Here is a 24,976-nt window from a genome sequence, read left to right on the forward strand (position 1 = left end):
AAGAGTCTTGGGAGGCCATTTTATTTTGTTTTATCTCATTTTATTTTATTTTAAAGATTTTATTTATTTGAAAGAGAGCACAAGCAGGGGGAGTGGTAGGCAGAGGGAGAGGGAGAAGCAGGCTCCCTGCCAAGTGGGGAGCCTGACACAGGACTCAATCCCAGGACCCTGGGATCATGACCTAAGCCAAAGGCAGACACTTAACCGGCTGAGCCACCCAGGTGCCCCTTTTATTTTATTTTATTTTTAAAGAATGGGGTATCCTTTAGATCAAGGGTTTTCAACTGAGGGTCTTGACCTATTAGTGGAATCATTAGTGGTTAGTGGAATCAATTTAGTGGCTGAATTTTTTCACTAGAATAAAAAAGAAAATATCAGATTGTATTGCTACATGGTAAGAGACTAAGTATTGTTTAGGGAAAACTTTTGTATGCAACTGGTCACAATATAATTTTGTTTGTTTTGTTTACTGTGGGTCATGGTCAAAATTGAAAAAAAAAACCAAAAACCCCAAAAAACTAAGGGTGGTGACCCAAGTGTCTAGAACAGAATAAGAATGTGACATAAGCGAGTCGCCTGGGTGTCTCAGTCGTTAAGCGTCTGTGTTTGGCTCAGGTCATGATCCCAGGACCCTGGGATCCAGTCCCATATCCAGCTCCTTGCTCAGCGGGGAGCCTGCTTCTCCCTCTGCCTGCTGCTCCCCCTGCTTGTGCTCTCTCTCTGACAGATAAATTTTTTCTTTTTTTTTTTTTTAGAACAAATGTCCTTTTTTTTTTTTTTTAAGATTATTTATATATTATTTGAGAGAGAGAGTGTGAGAGAGAGAGATCATGAGCAGGGGTGGGGTGGGAAGGGGGAAAGGGAGAAGCAGACTCCCCACAGAGCAAGGAGCCCGATGTGGGACTGGATCCCAGGACCCTGGGATCATGACCTGAGCTGAAGGCAGACGCTTCACCAACTGAGCCACCCAGGCGCCCCTCTCTGACAAATAAATTTTAAAAATCTTAAAAAAAAAGTAACATCAGCATAATATGTATTTGGGGGGAATAAGCCTAGGGGCATAAATTTAATTATTTGGGGTTGAAGGGAAGAGGAGGGAGGAGGACTACCACAGTTAGGCCAGCCCTTAAAAGATACGCAGAGAAAAAAAAAAAAAAAAAGATACGCAGAGGAGGAAAAGCTCAGAGCGGTTGTGGTATGGCTGGAGGTCAAGACCTGGAGGTCTCTACATAATTGGTTGGTGACTTAGGACCTTGGGAAGTCTCTCATTGGGTCCAGATTCAGCCTGAGCTTGGGCCTGTAATGGAATCTGATATGGACAGGCTTGCAAGGGGCCAGTTTTGGGCAGAGATCTCACTGGGCCTGGAGGATGATCAAGGTTGTTGACTTTAATGTTGTTTGAGCTCATTATAAGTGTAGCTGGGGGGCACCTGGATGGCCCAGTTAGGCGTTTGCCTTCAGCTCTGGTCATGATCTCAGGGTCCTGGGATTGAGCCCTACGTCAGGCTCCTTACTCAGCAGGGAGTCTGCTTCTCCCTCTCCCTGTGGCCCTCCCCACCACTTGTGCTCTCTCTTTCTCTCTCTCCCTCTGTCTCAAATAGATAAGTAAAATCTTAAAAAAAAAAAAGTGTAGTTGGTTTTATTCAGTGCTAGATTTGAAGGAGAGGCATGAAGGGATGTGTCTACGGAGTTGTAGAGGATCCCATAGGCATTGGAGTGGGGGTAGGCAAGGATGAAACAATGGGCTTAAGAAGTTATCACTATTACCTGTTTTTCTTCAGACTGCTTACTTAGTACATAGAACAGTTATATATTTATAATACCGCAGTGCTATCCAGAATAATATCCAAGTAGAAAAGTGATAATAAAAGTGCTATATATCCACCTTCTCATTAACATTTTCCTAGTGAATCTTTTTCCATTCCCTTTTTTTCCTTTTTTTGGACACTTTTTTTTAAGATTTTATTTATTTATTTGACAGAGAAAGACACAGCAAGAGAGGGAACACAAGCAGAGGGAGTGGGAAAGGGAGAAGCAGGCTTCCCGCAGAGCAGGGAACCCGGCATGGGGCTCGATCCCAGGACCCTGGGATCATGACCTGAGCTGAAGGCAGTCGCTTAACCAACTGAACCACGCAGGCGCCCAAAGAGTATTTTGATTAGGAAGGTGACTATCTGTCAAGGTTCAAATATCTTAAAGAAGCAATTATAAGAAAATAATTTAAAATGTTAATTATAGGGGCACCTGGCTGGCTTGGTCAGTACAGCATGCGACTCTTGATCTCAGGGATGTGAGTTTGAGCACCATGTTGGTTGTAGAGATTACTTTTTTTTTTTTAAGATTTTATTTATTTGTTAGAGCACAAGCAGGGGGAGTGGCAGGCAGAGGGAGAAGCAGGTTCCGTGCTGAGCAAGGAGCCCGATGTGGGACTGGATCCCAGGGCCTTGGGATCATGACCTAAGCCAAAGGCAGATGCTTAACCAACTGAGCCACCCAGGCATGCCGGGTGTAGAGATTACTTAAAAATAAAATCTTTAAAATAAGTAAATAGATAAAATCTTTTTTTTTAAAGATTTTATTATTTATTTGACAGAGAGAGAGACAGAGAGAGAGGGAACACAGGCAGGGGCAGTGGGAGAGGGAGAATCAGGCTTCCTGCTGAGTGGGGAGCCGGTTGTGGTCGCGGGACACAGGCAGGGGAGTGGGAGAGGGAGAAGCAGGCTTCCCACTGAGCAGGGAGCCAGTCTCGGGGCTCGATCCCAGGACCCTGGTATCACGACCTGAGCCGCAGGCAGATGCTTAAGGACTGAGCCACCAAGGCGCCCCAATTAGATAAAATCTTAATTATAAAACTGTATGGGTTAAAACAAACAATTCACCCACTAGTTTTAAATGTAACTTGGAAATCTGAATCTATGAAATTATAATTACTATAGAGTAAGTGACCACAAAAGAAAGAAGGGTGGGAGCAAATAGTATTATCAGGTCCTATTAAACCAATTTCAGATTATTAGGGATTTGACATCTACCAATATAACTGAGAAGAAAAAAAAGATATTAAAAATATAAAAAGTGTGGCTATTATATTTATATAAAAATACAGTTTTATGATTCCACTCTCAAGAATGCAAAGAGTTGAGTGTAGTTTTTTTGTTACTGTTTTTACTTGCTTTATCCAGTAGCAGGATAGATTTGGGTTGAAATATTCATGCTCTTTTACCTGATCCACTTTGTCATGTTGTGAAGAAGGCTGGCTAAGGATCAGAACCAGGAAAGTCACCTGGCCCACACTGGCATTGAACTTGTGGGATTATACGCATCAGAAAACTCGGGGCGCCTGGGTGGCTCAGTCAGTTAAGCATCTGCCTTCGGCTCAGGTCATGGTCCCAGGGTCCTGGGATTGAGCCCTGCATTGGGCTCCCTGCTCACTGGGGAGTCTGCTTCTCCCTCTCCTCTGTGTGCTTGCTCTCTCTTTCTCTTTCTTTCTCATAAATAAATAAATAAATCTTAAAAAAAAAAAAAGCATCAGATAACTCTCTAAATTGACCCACTACAAATAGCTATGAAATATATTATTATGCATACTGCCATAATTCCAGCAGCTATATTTTCTGTTCTCATTATCTTTGCAGAGGATAAATTTCTTCTCTGTTTCAGTGTTAACAGAAAGAGGATTAAAATTGGGTGGTCAGTATGGTTAAACACGGACCAACTCAATGGGGGCAATAGATATCAAACAGATTCATTTTCAAACCCAAGCTAAGGCAAAACCTAAAACTCTTAACAATCATATTTCCAGGTAAAACAGAAATACCCTGTGGGCTCTAGTGAGCTAACTTAAACAATAGCATTTAAGAGTATATCAAATGTCCCCTGCAACAGCCATGGTTAATTAGTATAAGGCAGTAATTGTGCCAATGATAAGGAAACACCAAGATAATATCTGAATGAAGTAGTAATTATGTCATAAAGGATTTAAGAGATAACTCTATCAGAAATCATGTCATCAAACTTATTGGGGAAATGATCATTGTTGAAGCTGAATGATGCTCAGAAGTTTAATTCTCTCTACTTTTGTGTATCTTCAAAATTAAAGAAGTGATTTCCATTAAAGAAGTGATAAATAAACAAAAGTGTGGAAAAACCTAAATCACTTTTTTACTGCTGTGAAAGTAAAAATAGAGTTTTAAGTGATTGGTTCTAGAAAAAGTGAATACTACATGAGTATAACTGACCTTTACCACAAATCGAATTCATATTCATTAAAATTTTTGCATTGATTTTTGTGTGTATATGTGTGGGCTTCAGTGCTCATAATATATGTGGCAAGTTTGAGTAAAGTGTTTTTATAAAGTGTATATCACAATATAAATGTCAGATATTCTTATTTATTTTGAAAATTACCAGTGGCCAACATCACTGAAGCTGATAGAGGGCAGCATGGTCTTGTCATTTTAGCAACACATCATAAGAGATGGGCTGTGATCCCAGTTTTGCTTACTAAAGAAACAGACAAATCACTATTTAAATGACACTTAATAAGGGTTCAACATGGTACTAGAATAGTGTGATAAAATGGGTATGGCATAATGATAGTTTTGGAGTCACACTTGGGCTAGAATCCTGGCTTGGCCACTTACAGCCATGTGATCTTGGGCAAATTAATTTAAACTTACTAGACCAGGCTCAGTGTCCTCTTCTCTAAACAATAATAGCTAACTCAGAGGGTTGTGGTAAGGATAAAATGAGATACAGCTCATTAAGTAACTAGAACAGTGTCTGGCATATGGTATGTGCAATAAATGGTGATGGTTATTATTATTATCTGCCCCATTGAATATGATATATTCTCTCCATAGTGGTAAGTAGAATGTAGAAATATCCATAGTGGTAAGTAGAATATACAAATAGAAATATTTTTCTATTGCACTAGGCATTCTAAGATAGACCATGTATGCAGGACAACCTAGCTCTTGACATGAACAGCATTATTCAGGTGCAGTTTCCTTGTGTCAGCCTATCAGGCATCTGTACTTTTGGATATCTTAACATCTAGGTGCCTGCAGCTTCCTAAGGCTTGCATTTTGAGAAATCAGCCAAGTAGGAAGCAGGCCTCCTGAAACCTGTTTGGCCCTCTAACTTTGCACCTGCCATCTCCACAGCAGGATTGGTCTTCTAGGCACCCTCAGTACCAATTGATCTGGGTCCAGGTCTGCCCCTGGTGCCATGACAGTTGCCCAAAGTTCCCAAAGCCAGATGTCACCACTCCCATCTTACCTCTCAGATCAGATCACCCCTTGCATGCCATTGTCTGGCTGCGAGTTTAGCCAGATGTTAAGACTTCGATACATCTCTCCAGCTAAGAGAGGGTCCACCTTTTCAATCAATTGCTTTCCTACTGCCGCCTTATCCCAGGCTCTGTTTCCCACCCAACTCAACCCATCCTAGCATGCCACATGACACAAATAACTACCTGTCCTGTAAAAGATACTCACTAAATATTTGTTGAATTAATGATGTTCATGTTAATGATGGGGTTGGGGATATTCAGCTGGTATGGGCATGGGTGTGAGTAATTCTATATGTAATTGTATATTTAATACTTAGCACTAGACCTTATCTTGATGTCTTTCTTATTGTTTTGATTTCTGAATCTCATTCTCTGGTATATTCCTGGGAAAGGCACATGAGAACAGCATTCCTTGATAGCAGTTTATTTGTGCCCTTTATATATATATTTTCCTCATTAAACTTTTGTTTTAATGGGTCTCAAAATTCTTTTTTTTTAAGGTTTTATTTATTTATTTGTGTGTGAGAGAGAGAGAATACAAGCAGGGAGAGTAGCAGGCAGAGGGAGAAGCAGGCTCCCCGCTGAGCAAGGAGCCAATGTGGGACTTGATCCCAGGACCCTGGGATCATGACCTGAGCCGAAGGCAGACACTTAACTGACTGAGCCACCCAGGCTTCCCAGGGTCTCAAAATTCTGTGACAGATTTTTGGTCAAGTTGTTTCCGTTAAAAAGTACTGATTTTAAAAACTAATAACTTAAAACTGCCACACACATAAAAAACCAAATGGTCCACAAAACATTCTCCTTTCCTTCTGGATTTTACGATGCATTATTATCATTAACCAGTGTTTTACTATTAAACGTAAATGACCAGTTGACACAAACAGTTCTGAGACTCTTCTTCCACCACTGATTAAGACTGGCATGGCAGGTATTAGGGATAATATTTGTTTAGCCTTCTGAGCTTTCTGGGCAGACTTGGTGACCTTGCCAGCTCCAGCAGCCTTCTTGTCCACTGCTTTGATGACACCCACAGCAAGCGTCTGTCTCATGTCAGGAACAGCAGAACAGCCCAGAGGAGAACAGTCAGAGAAGCTCTCAATACACACAGGCTTGCCAGGAACCATATCAACAATGGCAGCATCACCAGATTTCAAGAACTTGGGACCATCTTCCAGCTTTTTTCCGCAACGACGATCTATCTTCTTCAGCTCAGCAAACTTGCAAGCAATGTGAGCTGTGTGACAGTCCAGCACAGGTGCATATCCAGCACTGATTTGGCCTGGATGGTTCAGGATAATCACCTGAGCTGTGAAGCCAGCTGCTTCCACGGGTGGGTCATTTTTGCTGTCACCAGCCACATTGCCACAACAAACATCTTTGACAGAAAGTCTTTTTTTTTTCTAAATATATTTTAATTACAAACCAATAACATTATTAACATTCACTCATAAATCAATAACAAAGGTTACATACAAAACTTTCTTCTGTGGCCTGAAGTTAGAATAAAGGACTAAGTAGCTTCAGGATTTCTTTATATAGAAACCCTATCCACCAGATTATTGTACTATAAAGCTGAAATAAATCCTGTCTCAAGAATCTTAACATACAGCCTTAAGTCTTTCCTGTACTCAATTTTAAAGCCCCAAAGTCAAGGATGTTTTCCCTGAGAACCCAAGTAAACTTTCTCCAATGTGACAAAATGGGTGCTACCAGACCTTCCTATACAGGTACCTCAATCATAGGAGTAGGCTAGACATTTTTTTTTAATTTTATTATGTTAGTCACCATACATTACATCATTTTTTTTAAAGATTTTATTTATTTATTTGACAGCGAAAGAGCACAAGCAGGGGGAGCAGCAGAGGGAGAGGAAGAAGCAGGCCCCCTTCCGAGCAGGGAGCCTGATGTGGGACTCGATCCCAGGACCCTGGGATCATGACCTGAGCCGAAGGCAGAAGCTTAACCATCTGAGCCACCGAGCCGTCCACATCATTAGTTTTTGATGTGGTGTTCCACGACTCATTGTTTGCATATAACACCCAGTGCTCCATGCAATATGTGTCCTCCTTAATACCCATCACTGGGCTAACCCATTCCCCCACCCCCTTACCCTCTAAAACCCTCAGTTTGTTTCTCAGAGTCCATAGTCTCTCATGGTTCGTCTCCCCCTCTGATTCCCCCCCTTCATTTTTCCCTTCCTACTATTTTTTTTTAACATATAATGTATTATTTGTTTCAGAGGTGCAGGTCTGTGATTCATCAGTCTTACACAATTCACAGCACTCACCATAGCACATACCCTCCCCAATGTCCATCACCCAGCCACCCCATCCCTCACCCCCCACCACTCCAGCAACCCGCAGTTTCCTGAGATTAAGAGTCTCTTATGGTTTGTCTCCCTCTCTGGTTTCATCTTGTTTCATTTTTCCCTCCCTTCCGCTATGGTCCTCTGTCTTGTTTCTCAAATTCGTCGTATCAGTGAGACCATATGATACTTGTCTTTCTCTGATTGACTTATTTCACTTAACATACTACCCTCTTGTTCCATCCACGTCATTGCAAATGGTAAGATTTTGGGTTTTTTGATGGCTGCATAATATTCCATTATATATATATATACACACCAGATCTTCTTTATCCATTCATCTGTTGATGAACATCTTGGCTCTTTCCATAGTTTGGCTATTGTGGACATTGCTGCTATAAACATTGGGGTGCATGTACCCTTTCGGATCACTACATTTGTATCTTTGAGGTAAATACCCAGTAGTGCAATTGCTGGGTCATAGGGTAGCTCAATTTTCAACTTTTTGAGGAACCTCCATACTGTTTTCCAGAGTGGCTGCACCAGCTTGCATTCCCACCAACAGTGTAGGAAGGTTCCCCTTTCTCCCCATCCTCGCCAACATCTGTTGTTTCCTGACTTGTTAATTTTAGCCATTCTGGGGGCGCCTAGGTGGCTCAGTCATTAAGCGTCTGCCTTCGGCTCGGGTCATGATCCCAGAGTCCTGGGATCGAGCCCCGCATCGGGCTCCCTGCTCTGTGGGAAACCTGCTTCTCCTTCTCCCACTCCCCCTGCTTGTGTTCCCTCTCTCGCTGTATCTCTCTCTGTCAAATAAATAAATAAAATCTTAAAAAAAAATTTAGCCATTCTGACTGGTGTGAGGTGCAGGTCATTGAAGTTTTGATTTGGATTTCCCTGATGCTGAGTGATGTTGAACACTTTTTCATGTGTCTGTTGGCCACTTGGAAGTCTTCTTTGCAGAAATGTCTGTGCGTGTCTTCTGCCCATTTCTTGATTGGATTATTTGTTCTTTGGGTGTTGAGTTTGATAAGTTCTTTATAGTTTTTGGATACTACTCCTTTATCTGATATGTCATTTGCAAATATCTTCTCCCATTCTGACAGATACATTCTTGACATTGAAGGCCACATTGTCACCAGAAAGAGCCTCACTCACAGCTTCATGGTGCATTTCAACAGACTTTACTTCAGTTGTAACATTGACTAGAGCACAGGTGACCACCATGCCAGGTTTAAGAACACCAGTCTCCACTTGGCCCACAGGGACAGTACCAATATCACCAATTTTGTAGACATCCTGGAGAGGCAGAGGCAAGGGCTTGTCAGTTGGACATGTTGGTGGCAGAATGCAATCCGAGTTCCAAGCAGCGTGGTTCCACTAGCATTCCCATCTTTATGGGTGACTTTCCATCCCTTGAACCAAGGCATGTTAGCACTTGGCTCCAGCATGTTGTCACCATTCCAACCAGAAGTTGGCACAAATGCTACTATGTCAGGGTTATAAACGATTTTATTAATGTAGGTGCTGACTTCCTTAATGATTTCCTCGTATCTCTTTTGGCTATAGGGTGGCTCAGTGGAATCCATTTTGTTAACACCAGCAATTAGTTGTTTTACACCCAGTGTGTAAGCCAGAAGGGCATGCTCAAATTCACCAACACCCATAGCAACAATCAGGACAGCACAGTCACCCTGAGATGTGCCTGTAATCGTGTTTTTGATAAAGTCTGTGTCCTGGGGCATCAGTGATGGTCACATAATACTTGCTGGTCTTGAATTTCCACAGGGAGATATCAATGGTGATACCATGTTCATGTTCAGCTTTCAGTTTATCCAGACCCAGGCATACTTGAAGGAACCCTTCCTATCTCAGGAGCCTCCTTCTCAGATTTTTCGATAGTTCTTTTGTCGATCCCACCACATTTGTAGATCAGATGACCAGTAGTGGTAGACTTGCCCGAATCTAGTTGTCCAATGATGACGATGTTGATGTGAGACTTTTCCTTTCCATTTTGGTTTAGGCTGAGTGGTGGTTTTCATAACACGTGTGTTCTGGCGGCAAACCCATAGCAATAAAAGCTGTGCCCTTTATATTTGAGTCAGTTTTGCCCCACAACGGTAATTTCAGCCTTCAGCGTCTCAAACTTCTCAAAGCTCTGGTCATTCCCTTCTACCCTCTTTGGCAATAGCAAACCTACCTCCTATGCAATAGAAGAAATAGAAGCCCCATTTTCCCAATATAAAATATAAGCCTACTTCCCTCCTTCCTATTGTTACAACAGAGAGCCCATCCTTATTGCTCTTTAAAGTTAATCCTTGGCACCTGGGTGGCTCCATCGTTAAGCGTCTGCCTTTGGCTCAGGTTGTGATCCCAGGGTCCTGGGATCGAGCCCCGCGTCAGGCTCGCTGCTCAGCGGGAAGCCTGCTTCTCCCTCTCCCACTACCCCTGCTTGTGTTCCCTCTCTCACTGTGTCTCTCTCTGTCAAATAAATGAATAAAATCTTAAAATAAATAAATAAATAAAGTTAACCCCTCTTCTCTGTTTAGATTCCATTCCCTCCCTCTAAGGAACATTACACTGTCAGTTATCATTTTCTGTTCTTGTATGTTCAAACTTTCTCTCTCCTGATTAGACCCTTCTTATCAAGTTTTAAATACATTCAAGTCATCCCCAATTTTTTTAAAAGGTCACTCAATCCTACATCCACCTCCAACTATCATCTTATAATCTTCCCTTTTGGACACACTTTTTCAACATATGATTTGTACATGTTATGTAGCTGCTATGGGTGCCTTCTCAATATCCAGCTCCCCTGTTTGCTATAGAAACTGATTTTGTTAGGAACAATAATGATTCAAACTGAAGAGCTACATTTCCCAGCTGCCCTTATAGCTAGGAGTAGCCATATGACACAGTCCTGGCCAATGATAAGTAAGCTGAAGTCAGCTGAAGATTTACAGAAAATGTTTGCTTTCCTGGAATGGATACCAGACCTTTCCCCTTGATGTTTCTTTCTTCTGCCTATCTGAAACACTGGGTTGAGAGTTAGCAGCCATCTTGCATGCACAATGGGAAAAAAAGCCACATACTGGGGATGACAGAGCATAAAGAAGGACTCTAGGACATTGGTGACATCATGGAGTCACTGCACCAGTCTTAACTGTCTCCCTCCGTCATTCTTGTTATATGAGGAAAATAACCCTATTTAGTTAAGCAACCGTCATCAGGATCCATTACATGTGACCAAATGCAATTCTTAATCTATACTCTTGCTCCCTACATTTCCTCACCTTCTACTCACTCTCAAAGCATTCCATTCTGGCTTCTGGCCCATCATTCCACTGGGCTCACCAATGACCTGCATGTTGTGAAATCAGGGGATATTTTCAGTTCTCATATTTCTTAACCTCTCAGCAGCATTTGACTCTTGTCCACGGCCTCGTCTTTGAAACACTGTCTTCCCGTGGCTTCCATGACCAGTACTCTCTGAGTTTGTTCCTTCACCTCCAGCTGCTCCCTCTCTGTTTCCTTTGTGGATTACTCTTCCTCTTCTAGCCACACTCACAGTCTCTCGGTCTCTAAGACAGACCATAGCCTTAGTCACATGCTCTTCCCTGTGTTGTGAATGTTCTCCTCTCCTTCCTTTTGCCAGCTTAGTCTTCCTTATCCCTCAGTTCTCCATCCATTCTTCATTTCCTCAGGGAAGCTTCCTCTGACTTCCTTGTGAGGTCATATTTCCCTATTGTATATTCCTTCATAGCTCTTACATAGTTACAACTTCACCTTTTTTGGTGTGACTGAGTAAGCTGCCTACCTCAGAATGTAGGCTCCATTAAGACAGGGATGGTCTACCTTTGCTCATCATTTTATCCTGAGAATACAAAATGTTCCCCAACACATAATATGTGCTCAATAATTAGTTCCTGAATGCATAGATGGATGAATGTATAATTATATAGGGATTTATTTGCCTGTTTATCACCTGTCTTCTTCCAGCTCCATGAGAGAAGGAAACATATCTATTTTGTTCACAACCACATGTGCATTACCTAACACATACTGCATGGCACATAGTAGGAAACACAATACATTTTTTAACGAATTAAAGAATGAAAGAGAGAGACATTCCAGTAGTTCTTTCCCTAACATGTCAGTGTTTGGAGATTATTTTACTACCTTTTCATAAAGTTTCTGGTTACAATAGAGTACCAAATACCTTTGTTGTCTCTAGAGAAGAGTCTTCTGGAAAATATTATCTGCTACCTTGTTTTCCTTACAATAAGGCATGTCTAAAATAGGTTGTCTATAAAAATCTTGAATGTATACACTTCTTCCCCTCTTCGTTGCCACCACCCTAGTCAAGCTCACATATTTCCCCTGGGCTGAATTTGGACTATACACCTTTCCTTAAGCATGATTTATTAAACTATAAATAAACTTGGTTGATTCAGAGTTTTGACTGTACCTCAGGGCCAAGGATCATATCTGTTTATGTTATCTCCAAAGAAACCAAAATATGGCACATACATAATTTTTTATTTTGTTGTGGCAGAGAATTATTTCTGTTCAACATTTGACAAAATATTTCATTTACTTAAGGAAAAGAAGTATTTTTAAAATAGCAACAAATCTTAGTTTTCAAATGACCAAACTGAAAACATTCAAAAAAAGCCAATAACCTTTTAAGTCCCCCTACCTTCCTGCCCCATGAATTCTTAGTCATTGAGGTACCCCAGATGGGTTCACTGAGATTGACAAGAAGAGTAATTTATGCAATGTGACAGATTTGAGAATGCCCCCACCCTTGTCATCAGCATATCTGGATTCTGCCCTTCCACCAAGGCCAAGCACCTGTCTTTCTTCCTCGACAGATCTTCCTTTCACTCACTCAGTATGTTTGTATATATCCCTTCTCTCCAGTCAGCCTGGGAAGGATGCAACCCATATCTTACACATTGTTGTATCCTCAGGACCTAGTACAAAGTCTCGTTGATACAATGTTTTGCTGATGCTGATGCTTATTTTCTTTTTGCTAATAAGATTTACCGAGCACCTACAACTGTCCCAGACACTATGTTATGCTCAGTAGGTGCTATTTTCACTGATGAGAGTTGAAGGAACTTGCACAAGTCTTGTAGCTAGTGAGTAACAGACCCAGGACTCAAACACAGGTTACCAGATTCCAGAGCTGGTGCTCTTAACCACTAGGCAATCCCGCCTGCCATGAATATTCATAGGTTACAAACTCCAGCCAGGCTGCATTTGCTCCTAACTTTCAGAAGGCAGCAAGTGATCAGCTTTGCTTACAACTGATCAGAAGCATTTCAAGTTGTTTTCAAATGAAGTTGTAAGTCTGCAGATAATTAAGAAAGAAACCATTTTGGAAACAGCAGGAAGGGGTGATGTGTAGAGGCCCACTTTGACATTTTGAAGTGCATTTAAACACATAGCTCAGGGCTATGAAAAGTCACTACACTGAGATTGCAGAAGTATTAAAAATCAAATTGCCGTATTAATTTTTTAGAGAACTGTAAATGACAACCTTTCATCTCTGGAGAAATCTTTCCCTAAAGCTCTAAGCCTCTTGTTGACTAGGATGTAAGTTGGCCTCCATCCTTGTCATGTATCCATTCTCTGTCCCAGAGGGTCAAAGAAAACCATCTCATTTTAAAATGTAAGCTTTATTTGTTGAAGTTTCTAGCCAGTTAAACTAGAAGCAGGAAAATCCATTTCATGTGGCATGAGAGTAGAAAGCATTTTGCCACAGTCCAGCATAGTGAGGGAAGACTAGTCAAGGTTATTATTAGGTTTAATCTCCTCATCTAATTGATAAGGTCAATTAATACTCTTCCTGTCAAGAAAAAAAGAAAAAAAAAAGCTTTACAAAGTCTTGACCGTTGATACTTTAACCAGCTTACCCTTTTGTATTTTGAGTGAGAGGCTCTATATCATGAACCACTGAGTTTCCTTGAAAGCTCCAGAGAATCCAACACTTGCAGAAATGTCCAGGAGTAAGATAACCCAGAGACTTGAACCTGCAGCAAAATGGAGTTTCTCCAAATTAGGAATCAGAAGCAGCAGATAAGAGCAACTGGCAACTGGAGATATCCTTGTTACTCTCTGGGCTACAGTCATGCTGGCAGAAGCTTTAACTAACTAAATTTACTTGTGAGTTCTCCAAAGGGAGTGACTGTGTTGCACCAGGGTCATTTTTCATAACATACTACTTTGCAAATAAGTTCCTAGGACCTTGTAAAATATTTGACTTCTGAACCTCAATATAAGTATTAAAATGCCAGCATGTCCATTACATATCCCAGCTATAAAAAATATGAGTTTAACTGTTCGCTGGAAATAGAAACTCCAATAATATTTATGACTTATTTGAGCATACAGTCTTCATTTTGAAAGACTTAAAGCCTCTAAGAGGTAATTAGCATCCAGTAACAACACCTTGGGATATCCCTGTTTTGGCAGCATCTGTAGCCAGATCTGGTTACAGTTAATAAACTAATACTGGAGCTGTTGACCTTAGGAGGACAGGTGTCCTCTCTAACAGTAGGTCCATATTCTGGTCAATAAGGAATTTACTTGCTCGATTAAATTGGCTTGAGACCTGGTCTGTTTGCTCCGATATCAGGCCAACATTGTAGCCTCTTCACAAAGACTTAATGGACTTTTCATCTCTTCCTCACATAATGTGCTCTGTAATTAATTGAGCGTTACATTTCCTGAAAGAAATATTGTTTTGTGGCTGAATACATAATACCATTCACTAATTTATTAATTAATCCAATATATATTGAATACCTCGTATGTGTCAAGTACTTGGCAGGTCATGGAGATACAAAAATTAATGACTGCACCTGGGTGGCTCAGTCGTTGAGTGCCTGCCTTCGGCTCAGGTCATGATCTCAGGGTCTTGGGATCGGGCCCTGCATTGGGCTTCCTGCTCAGGGGGGAAGCCTGCTTCTCCCCCTCACACTCCCTCTGCTTGTGTTCCCTCTCGCTGTCTCTCTCTCTCTCTCTCTCAGATAAATAAATAAATAAAAATCTTTTAAAAAAATGACAAGGAATCTCTACTAATAGCTCAGCTTAGTAGCCCAATATTTGTTTGAAGGATCCAGATCTTTCTATCTATATTTTATCCAGGCAGCCCAATCTGCAAAGCCCAGTTTGGGTCTTATCTCCTCATTTATTCATTTAGGAAAAGTTTATTAGGTTCCCTAAACTGTGAGGCACTGGAATGAAAAAGATGAGGAGAATAAGTCTCCAAATCACCAGGAGCTTCCAGCTTTGTAGGGAGGTAAGCAACATAGACAGGACCAGATTGTGGAAGATGTTTCAAGTCAGGCTAATCAAGGAATATGGGTTTTATCCTATAACAGTGAGGAGCTAAGAGACAATATAAAGGAAAACAAGCATGGTTCAATTTACATTTTAGAAAAATCAGTTTGACAATGACAAGGAAGAGTGGCCAGAAGGAAGGAAATCAGAGGGAGGAGAAATCAAATTCCAAAGCAGTTGAAGAAATAGAAATAACAAGATTTTAATAACAAATTGAATGTGAAGACTGAGGGAGAGGATGAAGTCTAGAAAGACTTCTCAGATTCTGTCTAAGTGACATTAGCAGCAGGAGAAAGAGAACAGGGTTAGAAGAAAAATGAGTTCAATTTTGAAAGTATTTTGGGGTGCCTGCATGGCTCAATCATTTAAGCGTCTGACTCTTGATTTTGGCTCAGGTCATGATCTCAGGGTCATGAGATAGAGCCCCACTTTTGACTCTGCACTGAACAGGGAGTCTGCTTGAGGATTTTCTCCCTCTCCCTCTGCCCCTCCCCCTGCTCATGCTCTTTCTGTCTCTCTCTCAAATAAATAAATCTTTAAAAGAAATTTTTTTTGGAATGTGTTTTGTTGCAGGTGCCCTTGAAACATCCATGTGTCAATATCAAGTTTGCTGTTGTAAATGTTTTTCTGAAACTCATGAAAGAGGTGAGGATTCAGGACTCATCACCTTATAGATTGTAATTGAAACATAATTACGAATGATATTGCCAGTTCTGTAGCCATCCCATGCTACTCCCTAGTCTCAAATGTCTTGTACTCATCCAGCATTCATTTTTAAATTTATTTATTCATTAATTCATTCTTTTACTTGATTGACTAATATAGAAGGAACTCCGATATCATACTCCTGGTGACATTAAAGATTCTGAGTGTACACAGATAAATAAGCTTTAATTCCCTACCCTAAAGGTAACCTGGCTGTTGATTATAGGCTAATTCTCTAATTCTGTGTGCAACTTATTCTCTAAGAAGAAGATAAACTCTCAAAGTAAGACACTCCCTTAAGCGCCTTAAAAAAATCCCCATAAAGACCTAGCCCAAGTTCTGCTCTTTGTAGATGCTTAATGTGAACCTTGAGTGATAGATTACTTACTTAAAAACATGGACCACATGGGGTGCCTGGGTGGCTCAGACGGTTAAGCGGCTGCCTTTGGCTCAGGTTGTGATCCCGGGGTCCTGTGATCAAGCCCCGCATCGTGCTCCCTGCTGAGCAGGGAGCCTGCTTCTCCCTTTCCCTCTGCCTGCTGCTCCCCCTGCTTGTACTTTCTTTCTCTCTAATAAAGAAAAAAAAAACTTTAAAAACATGGACCACTTTAGGAGCTGACTGGGTGGCTCAGTCAGGTAAGGTCTCAGCAGGGAGCCTACTTGTCTCTCTCCCTCTGCCTGCTGCTCCCCCTGCTCGTGTGCACTCTCTCTCTCTCTTTTTCTGTGTGTCAAATAAATAAATAAAATCTTTTTTTAAAAAAAAAAAGACTATTTAGAGGCCAAAGGCAGAGACCTATGACTTTTTAAAAATAAAAAGATAGCATGTATACATAAAAGTAAGCTTGATAAAATTTTATAAAATGAACACATGTACATGAAACCTAGGCTAAGAAACAGATAATTACTAGAATCCCAGAAGCCCTCTTCTGCCTTCTTCTAGTTACTACACATCATGGCCACTTTCTTCCCAGAAAGCTCTCTGTCAATGCCTGAGCATGGTATAGATACTAGTGCCTGGACATTTCTGCCCAACATGGGCCCCCTCTATGAGCTGGCCAAGATTTTCTCAGAGCTTCTTCCTACTCTGTCTGAGGCTCTTCCTACTCAGTCCTCTTTTCTCTCCCCTCTCCTTTCCCAGCTGTCAAACCTGCATCATGGTCTAAAGATTTACCCTGTCTACTCCTTTACTCCTTTAATAGATGTTACCAGCAATAAATCTCTTGCAATTCTAACTCTGCCTTGATGTCTGCTGCCCAGAGAACCCATCAACACACATGGTACTGGAAGTGGTCTGCAATGACAAGCTCAGTTTGGGGACTGGACCACACACCTCCCTGCTGGCTAGGAGGACACCATTCAAGTAGTATATGGGCACAGATAGACTCAGATAGAAGGGGTTGTCCAGTTGCTAAAAATATCACCAGTCTTGACTTGGGAGTGACATCCCAGTGGAGAATGCCCTGGTGAGATGATTCAAACCCTTTCCTTTTTTTTTTTAAGATCTTATTTATTTATTTGAGAGAGAGAGTGAAAGAGCACAAGCAGGGGGAGTTGCAGAAGGAGAGGGAGAAGCAGGCTCCCTGCTGAGCAGGGAGCCCAACGTGGGGCTCCATCCCAGGACCCTGGGATCATAACCTGAGCTGAAGACAGACAATTAATTGACTGAGACACCCAGGCGCCCTGATTCAAACCCTTTTAAATGCAGGCGGTCAGGGAAGGGAGAGACTACACATAAGGATAATGGAATTGGCTGGGTATTAAACAGTTGCCTTGACAGCCTACAGAAGAAAAATTGGAAAGGGAGGGCAGTTAACAGACAGTTATGGCTAAATATGAGAGCCAGCAGGCCTCTTTGGCAGCTTATAAAGTAGAAAAGCTAGAACCCAGGACCAAATTCAGGATTTGACTGTTAAGAGCCCCCCAAACAGTGGAATGCTCTGCCATAGCAAGTCTGTTATGCCCTGGTTGAGAAAACGTGGGACCCTGAAATGGGATGGGAACATCTGGGTGGATACCCTCAAAGATACTGGCTCTGCAGTCTTTCCTGGACCTTCAGAATCTACAGATTCTCCCTGTGCAGGAAGACACTGCAGAGGCCTCTCCTCAAGACAATAGATGCCCCCTCCCCCCCACACACACACCAGGAACTGTGCCCACCTCCTCTTCTGGCTGCCAGGTTGATAATTACCCTTAAATCCCCACATAACTTACTGGGACACAGCGACCTGATGAGGGCACTAGTGTTCCTCAGCTCATACCTGTGGCTGTTGGGGCCATCCAGTATAATCAGCTGAAGCAGAAGGAAAAAGTCCAACCTTGATTTACAGATGGGTCAGCTCAATTGTGAGTGCAAGCTTTGTCATTGGAACTGGCACAATGGGCACATGAGTGGAGTGGCCATGGTAGCAGAGACAGAAGCTACATATGGGCCTAAAAGCATGGACTCCCACTTATCAAAGCTGGCCTCACTATCACTGCCTCTGAATATCTAACCTGTCAGCAACAGAGACCAACACTCAGCCCATAATATGGCTCTATTCCTTGAGGAGACCCACTGGTAATAAGCAGACTAACTGGGCCCCTTGGACCCCAGAAGACACAGTGATTCATTCTCACATAAATAGACACTTACTCAAATATGGATTTGCTTTTCCCGTCTTCAAGAGCTGCAGCCATTACCGCTTTCCAGGGGCTCACAGAGTGATCCACAGGCATGGAATACTACAGGACAGCGTCTGACCAGGGGACCTTGTTCTGAACACAGGAGGTGTGGATATGGGGCCATGACCTTGGGATTCACTGCAGCATCCAGAAGCTGCTGACCTGGTAGGATGACCTGCTGAAAGCATAACTGAAATGTTACCTTGGAGATAAGACTCTTAATGACTGGGCACTCCTCCGGAATGCAGTCTATGCACTGAATCAGAGGCTTCTAAATGGTACTGTGTTCCTGGGAAGAAGAAAACTGTTGCCTAGGAATCAAGAAGTGGAAGCAGGAGGGAGTCCACTTACCATCACTCCAGTGACCCACTGGAAGATTTTATGTTGTCCATCCCTGCAACTCTGGGCTCTGCAGGATTAGAGGGCCTGATAAGGGGATGCACTCTTGCCACTGGGCACAGTGAACTACAAGCTGTGGCTGCTACTTGGGCACCTTGGATTCCCGTGTCTAGGGGCCAGCAGGCAAGAAGAGTCACCATCTTGGCAAAGGTCATTGTCCCTGATCAGCAAGTAGAGGCAGGGCTTCTGTTACACGATGGGGACAGGGAAGAATATGTGTAGAATTCAGGTGACCCACGTGGGTGCCTCTTGGCACTTTATTGTTGAATTGCAAACTTGGATGGACGAGTGCAGCAATCCCGGCCTAAGAAGGATATGGTTAACAAAAGCTCAGACCCCTCCAAGTGGAGCAGCTGCTCCCTGGATCTGTGGAGAGAAGTAAATCTGTGTGGCACAAGGGTGGGCTGTGGCAACCACGGATGGGTGTGCTGTTCAAATGTCCCTTCAAGAAAGAACTTAGTGAGCAATTGCAAGAGGAGCAGTTAACTGACAGCCTCAGGTTGCAGCACCTTTGGGCTCTGCTGTAGTTTTTGAGCTGAGGCCAGGCTTTTCCTCAACCAGCCCTAGCCAGTGATTGAGCATGTGCTCAACACTCTCTCTTACATTTGGGAACTTCTCTACCCAAACCCCAACTGTAGGGCTCCAAAAGGAGCAACCATGCTCTTCTATGTCCTGGCTCCCACCACCAAAGTTGATTGGTCTAAGGATGAGTGCCTAACTGAAGATAGGCAGTCACTCATAGTCCTTCCCTTGGATTTTTTTCTTTTTTTTTTTTTTTAACTGTAACTGAGAAAAGAGTCTCTCTAGTGGGGAAGGTGTAAGAGGTAGACTCTGGAGTTATTGGTTTCTGGCCATGTGAAGAAGCCCATCCACAGTAAATAAGAATGAAGTCAACACACAGAGAAGTTCAAAGACAAGAGACAGAGAGTGCCTGCAGAATTCAATTGCTTGAGGTCCACCTGTATCCGACTCTTCTAGGTTTGATTGTTTTAACCTTTTCCTTCTATTGGGTAAGATATTCTAGTATGTTTCCAATAAATAATCTGATCGGAATCAGATATCCATGATATGTGATCGCCTAAGAGATTCTGGCATTTAGGAGTAGTATCCTATACCTATTTTATATTAAAAGTTAACATTGATAGAGTTGAGGGTTTATTATGTTCCAGAGAGTGATCTAAGCACTTTACATATCTGAATTCATTTAATCTTCTCAGCAACAATGAGTCTAACCTAATGTCCTCTATTGTTTTCCCCAATTTACATATAAAGAAATGAAGGCTACTTTATCTTAAAATAAAAAATAAATAAGGGATTCCACCACATGTCCTTTTATTTTTTTTCAAAGATTTTTTTTTATTTATTTATTCATGAGAGACAGAGGAGGAGAGAGAGAGAGGGAGAGAGAGAGAGAGAGAGAAGCAGAGGGAGAAACAGGCTCCCAAGGAGCAGGGAGCCCGATGTGGGACTCGATCCCAGGACCCTGGGATCATGACCTGAGCCGAAGGCAGATGCTTAACCATCTGAGCCACCCAGGCGCCCTCCACATGTTCTTTTAATAAGGGCTCCAGAGAGCCAACTTTAGAGATGTACAATCTTTAGCATTTTAGTCTCTCATGTAGTGATGACAGCTCTGATTTATGGCCTGAGCAAGCAGGTTTGCAGCTGCAGATCCCTTCAACTTCTCAGAAAGGCATGTTTTTAGGAATACGGAGAGTAGGGGCGTCTGGGTGGCTCAGATGGTTAAGCGTCTGCCCTCGGCTCAGGTCATGATCCCAGAGTCCTGGGATTGAGTCCTGCATCGGGCTCCCTGCTCAGTACATAGCCTGCTTCTCCCTCTCCCTCTGCCATTCCCCCTGCTTGTGCTCTTCTATCTCTCTGTCAAATAAATAAATAAAATCTTAAAAAAAAAGGGGGGAATAGGGAGAGTAGCTTTACAGTAGTCCCCCGTTATCTCCCATTTTGCTTTCCACAGTCTCAGTTACCCATGCGAGCAGATGATCCTCCTTCTGACAATCATCAGAAGGTTAATAGTAGCCTAATGCTGGGTCACAAGCCTGTGTCATTCACCTCACTTCATCTTATCACATAGGCATTTTATCATCTCAGTTATCACAAAAAAAGGTGAATACAGTACAATAAGGCATTTTGAGAGTAAGACACATATGCACACTTATATAACTTATTACAGTATATTATAATTATTCTATTGTAATATTGTTAATCTCTTACTGTGCCAAATTTATAAATTAAACTTGATCATAGGTATGTATACATAGGGAGACACATAGTATATAGGGTTCTATGCTATCTGTGGTTTCAGGCATCCACTGGGGGTCTTGGAACATATCCCTCCCAGATATGGGGTCAACTATATACATAAGCAGAACTGATAATTTCTGTATGTACACATTTTGGAACCAGAAAACCGGGGTTCAAGGTTTGACAACTATGAGTACTAATATGGTCAGAACATGTAAGTGGAGACAATCCTGAAGAATGCCACTGGTACCTATCAACAGAGACTCCTAGAAGGCCAAATACCTTCATCACCAAGGCTTGAAATACAATGACAGTGAGTCACTTCTTCATGTGAAACATCCACATGACCTCTCCTGTCTTTTAAAATTGAACACTCTGGAGGGGTATAACTGGGTAATTAATACCTTCCCTACCTGAAGGGTGAGAAGAATGGAGGGGAAGAAAGAATGGAGAGACCTAGAGTAGTAAAAGGCAGGGAAAGGCCTTCCAAACCCACCACTTAATGGAAACTTCTGTTAGTGTCAGGATCCTGCCTCTGGAACAAGGCTGTCCAACAGAAATATAATGCTTGCCACACATTTAATTAACATTTTTCTAGTAGCCACATTAAAATTTGTTTTCTGAAAACAGGTGAAATTAATTTTAAACATATAATTATTTAAACCATCATCAAAAATATTGTCATTTCAACATGTAGCCAATTAAAAGTTAATAAGCTATTTTACATTAATTTATTTGATATGTCTTTGAAATCTAGTGTATATTACATGTTTAGCAAATAACAATTCAGATGCTCACTGTACTTAGATTTCACAAAATTTTAAATGGAAAGAGTAGTTTCATAGATAGACTAAGCTGTTCAAAACATATTTAAAATTTTCCAATAACTAAATCAAGTATCAGTTTTTAAATTTAAATTAAAATTAAATAAAATTTAAAATTTGGTTTTTCAATCACAGTAACCACATTTCAAGTGCTCATTAGCCATGTGTAGCTAGTGACAACCATATTAGCACAGATAGAGAACATTCCACCAGTGCAGAAAGTGTTATGGGACTATGCAGGTCGAGATGGTTCTGGCCTTTAGTGTAAACTTAATTCACTACTTAGCCATACAGAGTCAGAGAAGTAGGTTATGTACACAAAACAGATTCCTTAACTTTCCAGAAGCCTTGAGATGCCTCTCCCTTGACTCTCAAACTGACTTCTCCAGGTCCCTTCTCTTACTCCATCCCCCCCGCCTCCTTCAAGCCAGTAAAGAGCAAGGACTCTGGAGTCAAAGATCCCAATTTTAATCTCAGCTCATCACTTACTGGTTGACTTCCAACAGGTTAATTAACTTCTCTGAGCCTTAGTTTTCTCATTAATAAATTGGTGACTATTTTAAAGGATTGTTGTGAGTAGTAAGAGAGGTAATGTGCACAAGACATTTAGCACACTGCCTGTCACACAGAAAAAAGAATAAATGGTAGTTATTAAAAAACTAATTCTCTATATATGCTTTGTACATGTCTCCACCACTCTCTGCCATCCATGCCTGGTTATTCCTTGGTATTCTTAAGCAGGGCAGGAGTTAGTGAGAAGTAGGGAAGGGCCTGAGCATCTGGGTATTGGCATGCACCCCAGTTCAGCCCTGTGGTTAATTTATGAACACTGTTTGCTGCTACTGTTATCTTCAGCTCTTCCCTCCCCCTTATCTGTTCAGATGGCTTTTGCTCTAGAACTCCAAGTCCTACATGCCCCCCCCAACACTTTCTACTCTGAACTAGAACAAATGATTAACCACACAAAGCAGTCATCAACACTCTTTCCAAGGACATCACTGACCTCATTAAGTCCAAGCTAAGGGGCACTTTCTCCTCTACCTCTGCAGTGTGTGACACTGCTGCTTCTCCCTCCTCATCCTGGTTCTCCTCTAACATCCTACAGACATTCCTCCTTCTCCTCCTCCTCCTGTTCAAAGGCAAATCTCTTTACTGCTCCTTAGGCCTGAGCCTTCCCGGGCACAATCTCATTTACTCCTAAGCTCAGTTCTCCTAAACTGATGGCTCCCAAATCTGTACTGCCAGCTTCCACTTCAGCTTCAGGCTCAACCTACTGCTCCCTGCTGGCCCCTCCTTCCTCACGACCCACCTCTGAACTCAGCCTTGTTCCCCTCAAACTGGGTTCCCAGGTTGCTGTCAGTGGGGGAAGAGAACACACACCGACTCCAAGCTCCTGTGGCCACATCCTGTGCTACGTACTTCCTTTAATCTTCACAACAACTCTGTGAGGAAGGAACTGTGGTCTACATTTTACATCTGGGGGAGAAAAAGACTCAGAAGAAGAAGAAACCAAAATTAGGTCTGTCTGAATCCAGACTCCATTTTCTTTCCAATCCATAGGGCCACCTCCCATAATTCATTCAATGAATTGATGCTTTCTGCCAGGATGGGTAATATACCATCTACCCCCAAACAGTTTGCAATTTAGTGAGAGAGACAGAAAAGATACAGGTAAATTCAATGGTGTGGCAGTGCTATGATAGGATCCAATGGGAATGTGCAGAGGGGAACCTAACTCAGGCTTTGGGGTCAGAAAAAGCTGCTACCAAAGAGAAAATATCTCTGCTGAATCAAGAAAGACTAGTAAGAATCACAAAGGAAGAGACTGGGGTAGGAAGCATGATCTCAGGCAGAGGGAGTAGTGAGAGCAAATGCCTGAAATCTGGGGAGAGAGAGTTGGGAGGCTGCAAGCAGTTCAGTGTGGCAGGAGCCAGACCAGAGGTGGCGTGAGACAGAGGTGATCAAGGCCAGCTGGAATCTAGGTTGAGGGTACAGGAAACCATTAAATCCTTTTAGCAGAGGAGAAGCAGGTTCAGATTTGCATATGAGAAAGAATCACTCTGGCTGGAAGGTAGCCAATGGACTCTAGAGGGAACCAAAAAGGAGAAGGCAGGGAGACCAATTAACAGGCCACGGCCACAGTCCAGGTAAGAGATGATGACCGTGCAAATTAAGGTAATGGCCCCTAGATAAGGAGGGGTAGAAAAAAATCCAGGATGGAGACTGCATGGGACTTGGTGGTTGATTAGATGTTATTAGATGTGGAAGGCAGCTACGGAATCAAGGATAATATTCATATTTGGAAGTGGGCAACTATGTGGATGGTACAGTCATTAAGAGTGAGAGATACACAAGAAAGGACAAGTATGAAGGAATGTTGATGCATTTCACTTGAGACGTGGAGGTGAGGTGCCAGTGGGACACCCAAATCAGGATGTCTGATAGACAGTGGTCTATGGGTTTGTAGCTCAGGAGAAGGAACTGCTGGGGTAGAGACAGAGGTTTGAGTTTCATCGGTGGTAACTTAAGCAATAGGAGTATATGAATACTCCAAAGAGATATAAAATGAGAGGAAACGCAGGTTGAAGAAGGAACTGAGACAAACATTTAGGAGTTAAGTAGGAGAAGAAAGACCTTAAAGGAGACAGAGAAGAAGCCAGAGAAGCAGGAGGAAAAACAAAAAAAGTGTAGTCTTGTGGAAGCAAAGGGAGGATAGGAGTAGAGGTAAAGATGCTGACAGTATAACTAGTTTCAATAGTAGGGAGGTTATGCGTGCACTTTTTGAGAGCAATCTAAGACAGTCTGAAGTGGGCTGAGGGAAGACTGGATGGTAAGCAAATGTAGATGGTGAACATAGAAAACTCCTTCAAGTTTGAGCTCCACGTTGGGTGTAAAGATTACTTAAATGAATAAAACTTTTAAAAAGAAAAGAAAAAAACTCCTTCAAAATATCTATTTGCAGTAAGTTCACTGTAAAGATTAAACAAGATGGTGAAAGTAAAGCAATTAGCACAGTGCATGGCACATAACAATAATTCAGTAAATGTTAGCTACTACTACTATTATTATATATTAAGGAATATATCTTGGGGTGCGTGGTTGGCTCAGTCAGTTAAGTGTTCAACTTCTGATCTCAGCTCAGGTCTTGATCTCCTAGTGGTGAATTTGAGCCCAATGTGT

The 24,976-nt window shown here is 42.0% G+C and overlaps 1 long non-coding RNA gene across 1 annotated transcript in view; it reads left to right on the top strand.

Annotated features, from left to right (window-relative positions):
- Positions 1-24,976, top strand: part of LOC141373616 (uncharacterized) — an 80,483-nt gene that overhangs the window by 24,800 nt on the left and 30,707 nt on the right. The window contains exon 3 of the long non-coding RNA XR_012379817.1: positions 15,519-15,590. This is a non-coding gene — a long non-coding RNA (uncharacterized lncRNA). The remainder of the gene's footprint in view (positions 1-15,518; positions 15,591-24,976) is intronic.

This window comes from Callorhinus ursinus, unplaced genomic scaffold (genome assembly GCF_003265705.2).
Source record: "Callorhinus ursinus isolate GAN/ISIS: 27379988/994484 unplaced genomic scaffold, GSC_fseal_2.0 scaffold10, whole genome shotgun sequence".
NCBI lineage: Eukaryota > Metazoa > Chordata > Mammalia > Carnivora > Otariidae > Callorhinus > Callorhinus ursinus.